This window comes from Humulus lupulus, chromosome 9, assembly GCF_963169125.1.
Source record: "Humulus lupulus chromosome 9, drHumLupu1.1, whole genome shotgun sequence".
In the NCBI taxonomy this organism is placed as follows: Eukaryota; Viridiplantae; Streptophyta; class Magnoliopsida; order Rosales; family Cannabaceae; genus Humulus; species Humulus lupulus.
In genome coordinates this window covers 183642343-183657024 of record NC_084801.1, presented here as the reverse complement: position 1 = coordinate 183657024, position 14682 = coordinate 183642343, and positions in this window count along the sequence as shown.

Here is a 14682-nt window from a genome sequence, read left to right as displayed (position 1 = left end):
AGAATATCTTGTGAATCGTAAATTTTTCTCTACCATTACTCTAGGTTCCCACACACGTCTTGAGGTGTAGAGATACATATTGGAAGATCTTGGTTTGAGTATTTTGAAGAACTACTTTGGATTGGATGTTCGTTGGAGATAAGAAAAGATAGCAAGGATTCTTGATTATTCTTCAACTGGTAAATCTTTATCTTATATTTCTCTATGATTAATGTATTCCATGTTAATGTATTCGATTATTTAAAGTTTGTTTAAATATTTTTTTTAAAAACATCTGGGCCCAACACCTTGTGCTTTCCGCTTGCGCATGGCAAACCAGTTACCAACACATGTTGGTAATTAAAGTTGAGAACAACCCACGACCATGTAAAAGATTTGCCTAGAGCATTCTCAGTCGTCTGCAGGTTTGGGATGAAGTTAAATCCCCAGAAATACACTTTGGAGTGACCTCCAGGAAGTTCTTGGGATTCATTTCTAGCGCTTGAGGAATAGAGGCTAATCCCGAGAAGATAAGGGCCCTAATAGAGATGTCATACCCCAAGTAGCACAAGGATGTGCATAGCCTAACTGGTCGAATAATATCTTTGAGCCGCTTTGTCTCCAAGGCAACCAACAAGTGCATTCCCTTATTCAACACCCTTCGAGGAGGTTACAGATTCAAATGGACGGAGGAGTGCGAATAGGCCTTCCAGTAGCTGAAGGCCCACATGGTGAACCCTTTGATTTTCTCAAAGCCTGTAGATGGAGAACCCCTCATCCTCTACATGGATATCTCCGAGAACGCCATAAGTGCTTCCTTAGTCCGCGAAGATGGTCGTGTTCAACATCTTGTTTACTACATGAGCAAACAACTCCTCGAACCAGAGTCTAGGTATCCGCTCATGGAGAAGCTGACATTTTTCCTGATGATAGCTTCTCAGAAGCTACGACCCTACTTCCAGGCGCATCCAATTAGGGTCCTCACCAACCAGATCTTAAGGCAAGTCCTTCAGAAGCCGGAGTCCTTCAAGAGACTCTTCAAGTGGGCGGTCGAACTGAGTCAGTTCGACATTACTTACCACCTGATGAGGCCCAGATGGTCGGGCCCACGTGGAAGCTATTTGTAGATGGGTCTTCCAAAGAGAATCGAGTCGGAGCAGGACTTATCTTGGTATCCCTCAAGGGGCACAGAGTTCACAGTGCTTTAAGATTTAAGTGATGCCTAAAACAACGAAGCTGAGTACGAAGAACTCATTGTCAGAATCCGAGTCACCTTAGAACTCAAGGTTGAAGGCCTCAAAATTTTCAGCGATTCTCAGCTCGTAGCGAATCAGGTCCTTGGAGAGTATCAGGCATGGGGGATAATGATGGCTGCTTATTTGGCTAAGACCTAAGAGATGTTGCACAACTTCAAAAAGTTCACCATTCGACAAGTGCCAAGGAACATAATTCCAATTATGATGCCTTGGGCAAGTTTGCTACCACCAAGATGTCGAGTTGATCAATGTGGTCCTGATATACTACTTGGCCTCTCCGAGCATCGCAGCTCCCGAGGAGGTAGAAGTGGTCTAGCCCCAAGACGGTTGGATGGAGCCAATCGTGAAGTATCTTGTCTTTGGAGAGTTACCACATGATAAGAAAACAGCTCGGAGGTTGCTTTACCAAGCGCCTCGGTACATAATCATGGACAATAAACTGTATAGGTGAGGATATTCGTTGCCACTTATCTAATGCGTGTCCAAGCAGGAGGCCAGCCTCATCCTTCGAGAAGTGCACGGGGGCTTCTGCGGGGAACATGCTGGGGGGTAGAGCCTCGCCTAGAAAATTCTAAGACAAGGTTACTTTTGGCCTACAATGAATGGTGATGCAATGGAATATGTCAAGAAATGGGACAAGTTCCAACACTACGCCAACATACCTCGTCCAAATGAGCTCACACAGATGACGAGTCCTTGGGCCTTCGCAGTTTGGAACATTGACCAAATTGAATCCTTGCCCAAGGGAAATGGAGGAGTAAAGTACACTATTGTGGCAGTCGAATACTTCATGAAGTGAGTCGAGACTGAACCTCTCTCTACAATCACTTCCAAGAAGGTGCTGGACTTCGTCATCAAGAATATCGTTTGGCATTACGGGCTCCCGAGGAAGATAGTCTCCAATAACGACCTACAGTTTGACAGCAAGTTGTTCACAAACTTTTTGTCAAAGGCATGGAGTTATGAAGAGTTTCTTCTCTGTAGCTCATCCGCGGGCAAATGGACAAGTGGAAGCGGTCAACAAGACGCTTAAGGCCACTTTGAAGAAAATGTTAGAACATGCGAAAGACGCTTGGATGGAAGAGCTGCCTAAAGCATTGTAGAGCTACCACACCACTGCTAGGACCTCTACTGGCCATTCACTATTCTCCATAGCCTATAGGTATGAAGCCATGCTCTCATTTCAGGCAACAATCTCTACGCACCAAAAAGACACTTACGATCCGACCAGGAATCATGATTTACTCCGAGAATCACTGGATCTTGTGGAGGAGCTCTGAGAAGCCTCGTAACTTCGTGTAACGTTCTACCAATAGAAGGTGGCAAGATATTTCAACTCCAAGGTGAAAGATAGAAAGTTTAGGGTCGGAGACTTAATGTTGCGAAGAGTTTTTCTAGCAACCTGAGACCCAAATGCTGGAGTATTGGGCCCTAACTGGGAAGGTGCATACCAAGTTAAGAGCATCGTGTGTCCTCGGACATACAAACTGGCCCGACTCGATGGGGAGTTAGTGCCCCAGGCCTAGAATGCTGAGCACCTTCGCCGGTACTACCAGTAATATGAGCAATGTATTTTCTAAATTTTGTAATCATTTTGTAGCCTCCGAGCACAATTAATGGAAATCGCGTGTACAAAACACATTAGATGAATTCAGAGAATTTGCTTGTATATATTTTAGTTCCTGAGGAGTACCCGCTCGCTGGCCTGGACAAGTAAACGCAGACTAGTCTCTGATCACTTGGGGGGCATAGTTGGGTCACCTCGCAAGATAACCACTCGCGGAGCATGACCTAGGAAATTAAGCTTATCATGAATGGAGTAAGCCTAGTGTCAAAGCTTGCGGGAACAGACTAAAAAGTTTAAGTAGCCTACGGGTGGAAAACTTGAGTTATCTTTTTAGGACTATGCGCTCGAAGAGCAATAATAAGTTCCCGACTTCCAAAAGACGAATAAAACCCCAAGTCACCTGTACTCGGGGGAAAAATTACAATCATGACAGGCATCATAGTGTAACCTCTCGAAGACTATATGGCCATGTAGTAACACTGAGCACGATCTGGGAACTAAGTTTATCGTTAGTGGATTAAGCCTAGTGTCGGAGCTTGTGGGAATGGGATAACCTAGGGAACTAAAACAAACCTAGCGTTATAAAAACTACAACGACCTATGGGAGCAATAACTAGTTCCTAACTCTCGACAAGCGAATAGACCCCTGAGTCACCCGCACTTGGGTACAACCCAAGTTGTCGGAAACTTAAGCACCGTAAGACCCAATAACCTAGAGGGGTGGAGAAATCAACCCATGTCCGAGGACCTAGATCCTGAGGATTGGTAGCGAATTCCCGATTTCCTAAAAAGGGTAAAAACCCTGAGTAGCCTTAGCCTGTACTCGGGGGGCAATATTTTGACTAATGAAAATGCCCAGTGTAACCTCCCGAGGACTGTGTGCCTATGAAGTAACACTGAATTCTCAAAGCCTAAGTTAATTTGGGCACCTAAGCCTCGAGTTGTTTCGAACTTGGAGGCGTAAGGACACGTCAAATGATCACACTTGACAGCGTACTAAAGTTACTTCCGAGTACTACGAACCCGTGAAGCAACACTAAGTGCTTAAAAGCATCAAAGAACTAGGTGGATTGATAAGATTCGAGTCGCCAGGACTCGAGCACATGCCCCTAGTTGCACTAACTAGGGCAGCTAGGACCTGAGTCTCACGACTGAGGCACATTGATTAGTGGTGAAAATGCATATTTTTTTATTTTATTGATCAAAATAAATTAAGTTTTAATTAATATTTTCATGAAATTAATATGATTTATTTTATAAATAAAAATATTTGATTATGATTTAATTTATTGTTATTTTGTAGGAATTAAAGTTGCATGTTGGCGTAAAGAAAAAGAAAGAAGAAATAAAGATTTAAAGCTAAAAAAGAATAAAATGTTGTCATTTTTGAAAGCCCTCAGCCCAAAAATAGGCCCAGATCCATGAACCAGATTTTTGGCCCACCTTGCTAGCCTTCAAGCCTGCCCTAGCTCGCGACCCGGTTGGCGACCCGCTAGAGATCCGCCTATAGACCCGCGTTCCCCACCTCCAGCCCACGCGACCCAGGCCCAGCTCCGCTTGGGCCTCTCCCTCTTTCTTCTTTCCTTTGGCCTAGCAACCTCTTTCAGCCTAGCCCACCTGTCAGTCAAGTCAAATGACTTATTTTTTTGCTCATTTTTTGTCAAATTAAAATCCCATAATGTCAAATCCCTCAATTTTCTTACACTCGACCTTCATGCACAACAAAAGCCAAATAGAACAGTTATCACAAGAGCAAAAATAATACTATTAATAATAAATATGATTTTAATATCGTATTTTATTATTAATATTATTATTATATTTTATAACCCCAAACTCTTATTTATTTATTTTTCAATCCCTTTTAAGCTCTAAAATAAGAGCTAATTTTTCATAGTTTGTATGTAATTATGAGGTAGCAAAACTCTACCAAATTTTAGTTTCGTTTTTCATCTTTTCTCTCTAGAATTGTTATGAGAATGTATAACATAATAGGCTAACCTTCTTTGGAAGGTTAGGATGATCCTATATGCACTGTGACTTTATTTGATATGTTTGATTCACTATGTACTTCATGTTTATATATTTAAGTGATTTATTTTCTTTCATCTCTTTCTCTTCATCTTATTATCTCTATTCATATTTGTTAATAGTATATAGATTTTATCAAACACTTTCTATGTATTATCAAATTAGTAAAATTAATATAGATAATATCTTTATCATTTTCTCCATCTCATTCACATATATATATATATTTACTTTTGCTAAATTTATATAGAATTAGTCACGGTCTTTCTATGAACTTTATAAATAGTAAAAGTAATATTTGTGTTAGGTTTTATGTCCAATATTTTATTGCATTATTGCCAGTGGTATAGTGTCATTTTTGGATTTCTCATAAGACTTATCTCATCCTTCCATGGTAAATAATATTAATCACTTAAATACATTTTTGCGAAATATATTTGTGCTTCAATATTAAATCTTTCAAATGAATAGTTGGGATGTAAACTATTCATTTGTGTAATTTTTGTGAATCAAAGATCCAAATAAATAAGTATGTGTTGACCCTTGATTTGGTCAACGACACGGAGTCAAATAAAACGATAGAAATTAGATGAATTCAAGGTAAGAAGATAAATGACACAAGGATTTATAGTGGTTCGGCCCCAAGTGATGGTAATAACCTACATCCGCTTAGTGTTCTTATTAATGTAATGAGAACCTGCGATCAGTAAACAAGGTTTTACCAAGTTTCACAAGCTCAACAATAGATACAAAGTATTGTCTAAAAACAATAATTTTCTCTCTCTAAGTCTCTCAAAGTTCCCTCTCATGAGCCATTTGAGTCTTATTTATAGGTTCAAGGATCTACTTATGGGCTGATGGGCCTTGATTATATTTAATACAAACATATCTGAATAATAATGAAAATTACAATTATTAAATAAATGCAAGATCAAATATCTTTATAAAATATCTAATATACTGCGACCAGCTCTGGTCATCTATGAAACATGCCCTCTGCAGTACGAATTCTCTTATGATCGATGGTCGACCAGAACGTAACCACTTAAATAGTCACACGCATCTCATGTGCGTACTAAACTTGCCAGGTCATCAAGTGAATATTTTTTGGGTAAACAATATGCATATATCTAATTCTTGCTTCTTCCTATTTGTTACATTTTGTTACATCACACTTTTATCCTATCTTTATTTGTAATCTTTTAATTATAAAAAACAATAAAAATATCACTTGTTCTAATTTTCTCACATTATTTATCTCTAACTCTATTTATTGTTAACTTTGTTTCTTTGCCTCCTTGTGGAATCGACCGCCCGATCTATACTTCGACTATCACTTAGTGGATGCATGTTTTAGGCGTTAATCACACACATATGGTGGACAAATTAAGGTTTAAATGAAACATTCTCATGAAGACAATTTGCAAAATTACTAAACGCCAATTAATGTCTTTAAGTGATAAGGCAAATAAGGCAAGTAAATAGTGCAAGTAAAGGCCATTCTTGAAAGCTAAAATTATATATAATTGTTCTCGGGGGCTTGAGCCACAGAATGTTTATACCTTGACAAAAGAAGTGGCATGCAGGCCTATTTACGTAACAAAATAAAAAGGAAAAATTACAAGGGCCTAGATCTCGCTCGGAGGAACCTATCAGGTCGATCACAAGATCAGTCTTGGGAGCCCTATCCGCTTCCGCTGCCGCATGAACCTGCGCGGTCGCAACGTCATCTACCCTAAGACTTTCCTCGAATAATATCTTTATGTTGGGGTCGTCGGTGAAGGTCAAGTCCATCTCTTTATTGCTTTGCCATGCAACATAGAAAACGTCCTTCGCTAGCTGATCGACCTCCTTGTTGAGGGCGGAGACCTGGTCATTCAACTCCTGGACTTGACACTTCAAGGCCTCCATTTCAACAGTAGTTGCTTGCGTGGTTTCTTAGCGGGCCCTGATAGCGTCCTCAGCGTGCCGTGAGGAATCCTCGCGGGCAACCCGGATCTCTTCTGGCGTCGCCTAGGTGTCAGCCATGTCCTCGTGCACGACCTCCTTCGTGACTATGAACCACTTGTGGCTTCCTCCATCCATTTCTTGGAAATGTCCTCAAGAGGTTGAAGCCTGGACTCCGTCACCAGGTGGGTCTCCATCTTGAAGGCACGAGTCTTCTCATCATCAAAAGCCTTCTGGAGCTTGGAGTGCTCCTCGAGGGAGACACCTCCCTGAGTTCCTTTAGCTCAAAGGACCTCGTGGTAATAATGTCCCTAAGCCGTTGGCACAAGACAACAACCTACAAAACAAAACAAAGTTAGTACGCAATAATGCAATACTTAGCTACAAATTTGAATTATAATCTAAGACTTACCCGTGCCGAGGTGTAGCGACAGGCTGCGAGGAGGGATATCTCGTTATCCCCTCCGACACCAGCATTGGAAGAAGGCATCATGCAGGGGGATCCATTCAATCCCTGTAGAAGCTCCACCGCTAGTGGAGCTGTTCTGCTTTCAAGTCTCTCAGCAAAAAGAGACTCAAGTTCATCATGGCTGGGAGGTGGCACTGGAGTTTTGCTTCGAGGCCTATCTTCACGAAGATACTCTGCTAAGACCTTGAACTCTTCGTCCCCTTCTTCCAAATGGTGGTTGAAGTACCCCACGACCCGCTTGTGGCTCTCGAGCTCTTCCCCTTTGTAATGCTCGGGGAAGAATACAAGCTGAGGTGCCCTGGCTGGAGGACATCCAATCGCCTCAAAGGACGGGAGGTCCTTTCCCATGCCTGAAGTCCCCACATCGAGGACCAGAATGTTAGGATTAATGTCCTAAAAGCATGTAAAAATATTTTATTGATTTAAATAAAAGTACAATTTTATTATATTTGAATGTTATAATTAATGTTTGAATTAATTATAATTGTTGACCGCGTTTTTGGCCAACGACGTGTAGACGTCAAAACAACAAAAAACCTTCAAGAGAAATATACGACACAGACAATTCTTATAGTGGTTCAGCCCCAATGTGTTGGTAATAGCCTAGTCCACTTAGAGTTATGATTATAGATCTACACTCAAGATCAGATGAATCTGCGTCAACTGAGTTTCTTTAGTGCAGATGAAATTAATACAATATTTCTCCAGATACAAATATTCTCTCAGAAAATTAGAATCGAATCCTCTTTATGATGCCATGGGCCTTGTATTTATAGGCTCAGGATCGTACAAATGATGTCCCCCATAATCAGGATATTTCGCTATTCTCACTATATTCAATTAATAATAATATTCAAAATACAAGAATACACTATTTTTGTGGGATAATCTGAGAGATTCCCGCACAGGTATGACCGATTCTTGTTGAAACCGTTACTGGGATCCTTTGCGTAGCACTGTTCTGTCTAGTCGGCCCACATAACACTCAGGAGGAGAGCTGAAGGACCAAAATTCCTCACTGGTCGGCCAAGACAAGTGACTGGTCGGACAAGCACCTGACTGGGCGGACAAGCACATGTCTGGTCGGCCAAGGACATGACTGGTCGAACAAGCACGTGACTGGTCGGACAAGCACCTGACTGGGCGGACAAGCACATGTCTGGTCGGCTAAGGACATGACTGGTCGGACAAGCACCTGACTGGGCGGACAAGCACCTGACTGGGCGGACAAGCACATGTCTGGTCGGCCAAGGACATGACTGGTCGGCCATGGGCATTGACTGGTCAGTCATGCACATGACTGGTCGGCCAAGGGCATTGACTGGGCAGACAAGCACATGACTGGTCGGCCAAGGTCATGACTGGTCGGTCATGACACTTGACTGGTCAGTCAAAAATCTTCACTGGTCTACCGGGTCACTCCTAAGCCAGATTACCCAGCCATTCCTTGCCATTTGTCACTTCTATTGCCACGTCATCGAACTCCAATTTTTGGGGATAACAATAATAATATCAAAAAAAATCCTTATTCATTCATGAGAATATGATCTTGTATTAATACGAGAGAATTAAGATCATATATAATGAATAAAATAGTTAGTAACATATTAAAGCACACGGGATGCGAGTGATCTAGATTCAGATTACTGATGTAGATAGACATCTTAGTAAATGTGTTGTATATAATAGAGATTATATATGACAAGACCGATGAGAATTAATTATCTTTATAAACTTGTCGTTCGACATAAAGATTTAATTCTTATCATAATAGAAGATCATTTGTAGATCAGTCAAAATCCTGAGTGTTCATGAACTCCTGTTTGTGTTTATTAGATCGTTTGATTCACTCGTTAAGGTTTCATAGCATAATGAGGTTGATGACTTTTGTTTTGGAGATTTAATATCATGAATGGCTAGGAACATGATTTACAATAATGGAATTCATACTTTCCTAACTGATTGAATATTAGATTCTTTAAGGGTTAATTCTGGAACTGAATAGTTATTGAGCTCAAATATATAATATGATTATAGACTAATTATTCGCTAGTGAATTAATGGTACTTAAGGATGAAGCAGTAATTAGAAGGGTAAAACGGTAATGTTGACCAGCTCTAATTAACGAACCAATAAATAGAGGACAAAACTACATTTATTGATTATATTAATGGACTACAAAAGAAAACTCTGTAAATATAATTCTATAAATACTTAGAGTGCAATCCCATATTTATAGTAGAGTAATCATAGAATTAATAAATAAGATTATTATAATAAAGAGTTTAATTAATAATTTGGTTTATTCGAGCTTCGTATTATAGGTCCATGCTCCCCAAATCACATCTGTCCTACACTGTCAAGGGTAAAGATGTCAAAAGAAAGATTTGTAGAGAGAATGACTTAGTTGCAAATGAATTAATTTTCTAATGCAAGAAAATAATTATGTGATAATTATGGGCAATTGATTAATTATGAATTAATTAATTATTTAACTATATAGTTTTTATTTTGAAAAACTATAGGTTAAATTATATATTAATCATGTTTGGATTAATATAAAGATATATTAATAATTATCTTATTTAGAATAAGATATTTATTTATTTAAAACTGATATTTAAGATAAAGTTAATTTTAAATTAACTGATATTTAATTTAGAATAAATATATTGTCTTAAATATTAATTAAATAAACAAATGAGAAAATTAGAGATAACCCTAATGGTGTGGTCGACACACTCACTGTATAGTGAGTGTGGTGCCACACACAGGGATTTCCTATCTATGGGATTTCTTATTCCTAGGATTTGAATTTTAAATTTCAAATAATTTATTTATTTTAAATAAAATAAAAATGAATTAAATTAGTAAATTATGTTTATAAACCTGAAAGAAGCAATATTTTTTAAGAATAACAAGAAGTGGTTTTCATTGACTGTCAAACTCTTTCTTTGAAAAGAAAGCGATTGTAACGCCCTACTTCCTTAGAGCCGTTACTAAGTGAGTTTAAAAACGTGCTTTCAACTCGCTAGTCGAGGTTTTAAGTTAAACAGTGTAATTAAGCCATAAACAGAGGAAAAATGCAGAATTAACTCCTTATCATTGAAGATTATAAAAGTTTGACACCTGGGATCCCAAAATATAGTTTAGAAATATTTACAACATAAAAACTGTACAAAGTCGGCTAAACGACAAAATCTAAGTTCATTTACAAGCATCTCCCAAAATCCTCTGGCTGTGGCAGCCAGGCTGGCCAAACATGTACACGCCGCCTCATGCCTGCTACACTCATGGTTGGTTGATCTTCTCTTTACCCTTGCCTGCACCACAGAGCATCTGTGAGCCGAAGCCCAGCAAGAAAACCCACAAATAGATAACTTATGCAACACATATATCAAGCATATAAACATGCCACCAATTGGCTAAACACATACGGCCTAGCCGTCCCAGGCGTTACCAAGCCCTGGATTCGCGGACCACGCCGTGAGGATGTCCCAGGTATCCTTTTAGGGACTCGCCCTGGCAACTTGCACTCCACGTGCTCAACGCTGTACCCGGCCCCTTGTCGTTCTCGGCCTTGCACTCAACGTGCCCAACGCCGTTCCCGGCCCTTCGCCGTTCTCGGTCTACACCGTTCCCGGCTTTTGCCGTTCTCTCACAAAATAACACACATAATAACCAAGCAGGTACAAAATTCTAGCATAATTAGATAAAGGGCTACGCCCCGCAGTTCCAACATATTGGGCTCGGCCCTGCATATCAATTCCATTCAAACATATTGGGCTCAGCCCTGCACACAAGCTCTATGGGAACAAGGGTTTTCTTACCTGAGTTCCGAGCTTTCTGAGCACCGATGCCCCGAGCACAGTCCTCTAACGTGAGCCTCGCTGAAACCCTAGTCACAACACATTAACAATGTCCATCTATCAAATTCTAATCCACTAAATAACTTTGAGCCATAACCCTAACCTCCGGGACCTTGAATTCTATCAATCCGGGTGATAAAATCCATCCCGAGCCTTACCCCTTGAGTTCCCAAGCTTAAAATACCCTTAAAAACTCAAACTGGCACTAAGGGTCGCAGCCCCACCCACAAGAGCCGCGGCTAGCCTCGAAACAGAGGCTAGCACCACACTAACCCCCACACGGGCCGCGGCGCGCGCACCAAGCGCCGCGGCGCGCATGAACCTCTCGACCACCCATGGCCGTGCGCGCACACGGGCCGCGGCTCTCACCTCCAAACCCAGTTTTTTTCCACCATTTTTCCACACCTTTCCTCGAGCCAATTCACCCAAAAACCATCTATTAAACCCAGATAACTAACACAATTATTTCAGCTTAGTAACAGTACCAAAACCCCATTGAATCCTACTTCAAAACTCAGCCAAAATTCTCAAAAAGCAAACCAATCTTGACTAACATGCAATCCCCAATAACCAGCAGAAATCCAAGACTAAACCTTAGTAATTAGAGCTTACCTTTGCTGAACTCAGTCCCTGGGTTGATCCTCAATCCTTAAGCTTCAAGCTCCTAAGATATCACAACTGAATTCCCTTTAGTTTCTAGCCAATTCCTTTGAGTTTCCCTTTGAGTTTGCCTTAGAGAGTAAAGAAGATAAGAGAATAAGAGCTATCTCAGTTATGGAAGATTGTATGTGTCGGTTTCTAAAGCTTCTAAGTAATTCCCCTTTTTGTTTTATTTGACTTAAGTCTAAAAGGGTTACCTCAAGGCTCGGGGTACCAAAACGTCCCCGATGGCAAAATGGTAAATTTTCCCAGTATTCCCGCCTAGACATTCTATCCTCAAATATATCTCCAAATATTTATTTTCATGTCCCAATAATCCCGTAACACCTAGTACCCAAATTACCCCTTGACTCGACCCGAGTCTGAATCTCAACCCTGTTGTGACTTTCCGACTAACCGCTCACCAGGATTGTCTCGGTCCGTGCTGCACAAACATATCACATATACATAACATTTATCACATTTATACCCCTAATATCCAGATGGGGTCCACATGCGTATTTAACTTAACTAAACATGCATCACAATCATATATACACATAAATCCACATATAAGCATATTAAACCACTTATTGCTCTCCAGGCACACTAATCAGGGCCCTAAGCTCGATTAGCAAATTCGGGTCGTTACAGCGATAGTTTTTCTAAACCTAAAAAACTATCCAATACATCTTCTCTTAATCAATCCTCTCTACATCTCATGTGTTGAGTACATCTAGAAATTCCTAAATTAACCTTTTGAATTCTACGTGTTTGAGGATTGGTCTGGAAGATCAAGGTGTGAGCTTTTAGAATCTGGATTGGAAGATCGTTTATTTATACAAAAAGATTCGTGGATACTTGATAGGCTTCAAGAGATAATCTCTAATCTATTTGTATGTGATTTAATATATCTACATATGTATGACCTGACTCGTATTAATAAATTTTTTAAAACCCAATTTTCGTTGCGTATCTCTAATTTACACTTTTAATACCAACACGGAGACCCCTCTTAGAGGTCAATGACTTCCCCGGTTTCCACCAGTCTTGGGGGAGTGGCAGAGGGAACGGTTGTCGGAGCTCTAGAAACCACTAAGGCTGCAGGAGCACCTGCTAGAGCCTCGGGCACAACAGGTGGTGCGACAAGAACTTGTATTTGAGAGGGCTTCGTAACTCTTTGGAGTTTGGTCCGGATGGAGTCAGCCAAACCCATAGGACCTGCAAATAAAAATAACAAGGTTGCTACTCTTCACCAAGAGCATAATAAAAGTGAATAAAATGCATGAAAAGGAAAGTTCTAGTCCGAAGCATGTGAGCTCCTCGAGAGGCCCACCACTAGACGTCACCTCGTCCAATGGCACGAAACCCTGGGGGTGTAGCCTTCTCTTCGGGTAGTGGAGGAATGTGTCAATTAAGTCCTGGTAATATGGGAACTCCTCCACAGTCTAATGACAACCCAAGATATGTTCGCTTTGGAGGAATGAAGGCAAGTCCCACACATGCTCGGGGCTTACCACTTCTCTTACTTGCCTAACATGATACAAAATTATGGGAGATTTACCTTGGTCACGTGACGAAGACTCCACCCCTGCCTAGAGCTCCTCCTCGAGCTCCTGGTCCTCTTGAGCCTCTGCAACGGCTCAGATTGTAAGAATGATCTCAACATGTTCTTCTCGCATCCTTTGGTTGTACAAGAGGAGCGCCTGACCGTCCACGTACTCCATGTGGAGGGCAGCTTCTTCACGGGAATTTTTCGAGTTCTAGAATGGAGAGAGGTCCACGACGCCTAAGTGTTGACCCTCCTACAGAAGGCCAAACTGGCAGAGGTGAGCTTCCGTGAAGAGGAAGTTAAGTTCCATCTCCGCCTTCGAAAGACGCTTCATCTTTTAGAGCCGGTCATCATACACCTCGACGAACAAAGTACAACAGAAAAGACCTATCAAGAAAATATTTCTAAGTATGGAATGATTAACGTCGGAAAACCAAACTAGATATGATGTTCGAGCCACTTACCAACCCTGGCGAATTCTAGGAGAAGGGTAGGGTTGGTCTGTGTGGGAAAACCACCTGTGAAGAAGAAGTGGTCCATGTAGTCCCGCGCGTGGCTCTCGTTGTGGCAGAGAGTTTTGTACACCAACCTCGGAAAGGTGTACTTCATTAGGGTGTAATACCCATCGAACCTTGTCTTAATACGACAAGCCAAAAAACTGTTAACGTACAGTATTTCGCCCGGAGAAGGCACAAGCCAGTTCTGTCTCCGATACAACACATACAATCAAGCGAGGACCCGATACCCATTCAGGGACAGTTAGAAGGGAGCTATGCTGAAGTATTTAAGGAAGTCAACATAGTACTGATGTAGAGGCAAGGTCGCCCCTGCTTGGAGGTGCAAAGCGCTCTAGGACCAGAGGTCATTTACACTCCGGTGCGCCCTCTCTGAGTCCCGGGGCAGGCGCGCAAGGATGTCCCATTTGACTCCATAGTGAGAGAGGATTTTGTTCAGTGCCCCTCGATGCCTCAACTTGCTAGGGGGATGCTCTGTCTCGAAGCTGTCTGCTTCGTAACATGTGTCCCCATATATGGGACCCATGTTTACCTTCTCCTCTGAGGTGCCACGTCGAATTGGTCTCTCCGCCGTCGGAGGCCCCTCTCTAACCACTAGTGACCGACTTTGCTCTGGGGTTGGCAACCTCCTCTCCTCCGGGATCTGTCTCGCTTCTCGGCTATGTCGATAATCTCTCGGTCGAAGTAATGGAAGCCTTGCTGGTGGAGGTGGTGTAACTCCTTGGACATCTGAAACAAGAAAAACCAAGCAGTTAGCGTCTTGACCAGAAGAAATGTAGGCCAAAACACGAGATCCCCTAAGACAACTACTCAGGGAATGGAGGAGAAATGAGAGCCTAAAGGACTGGGGTATCCTCA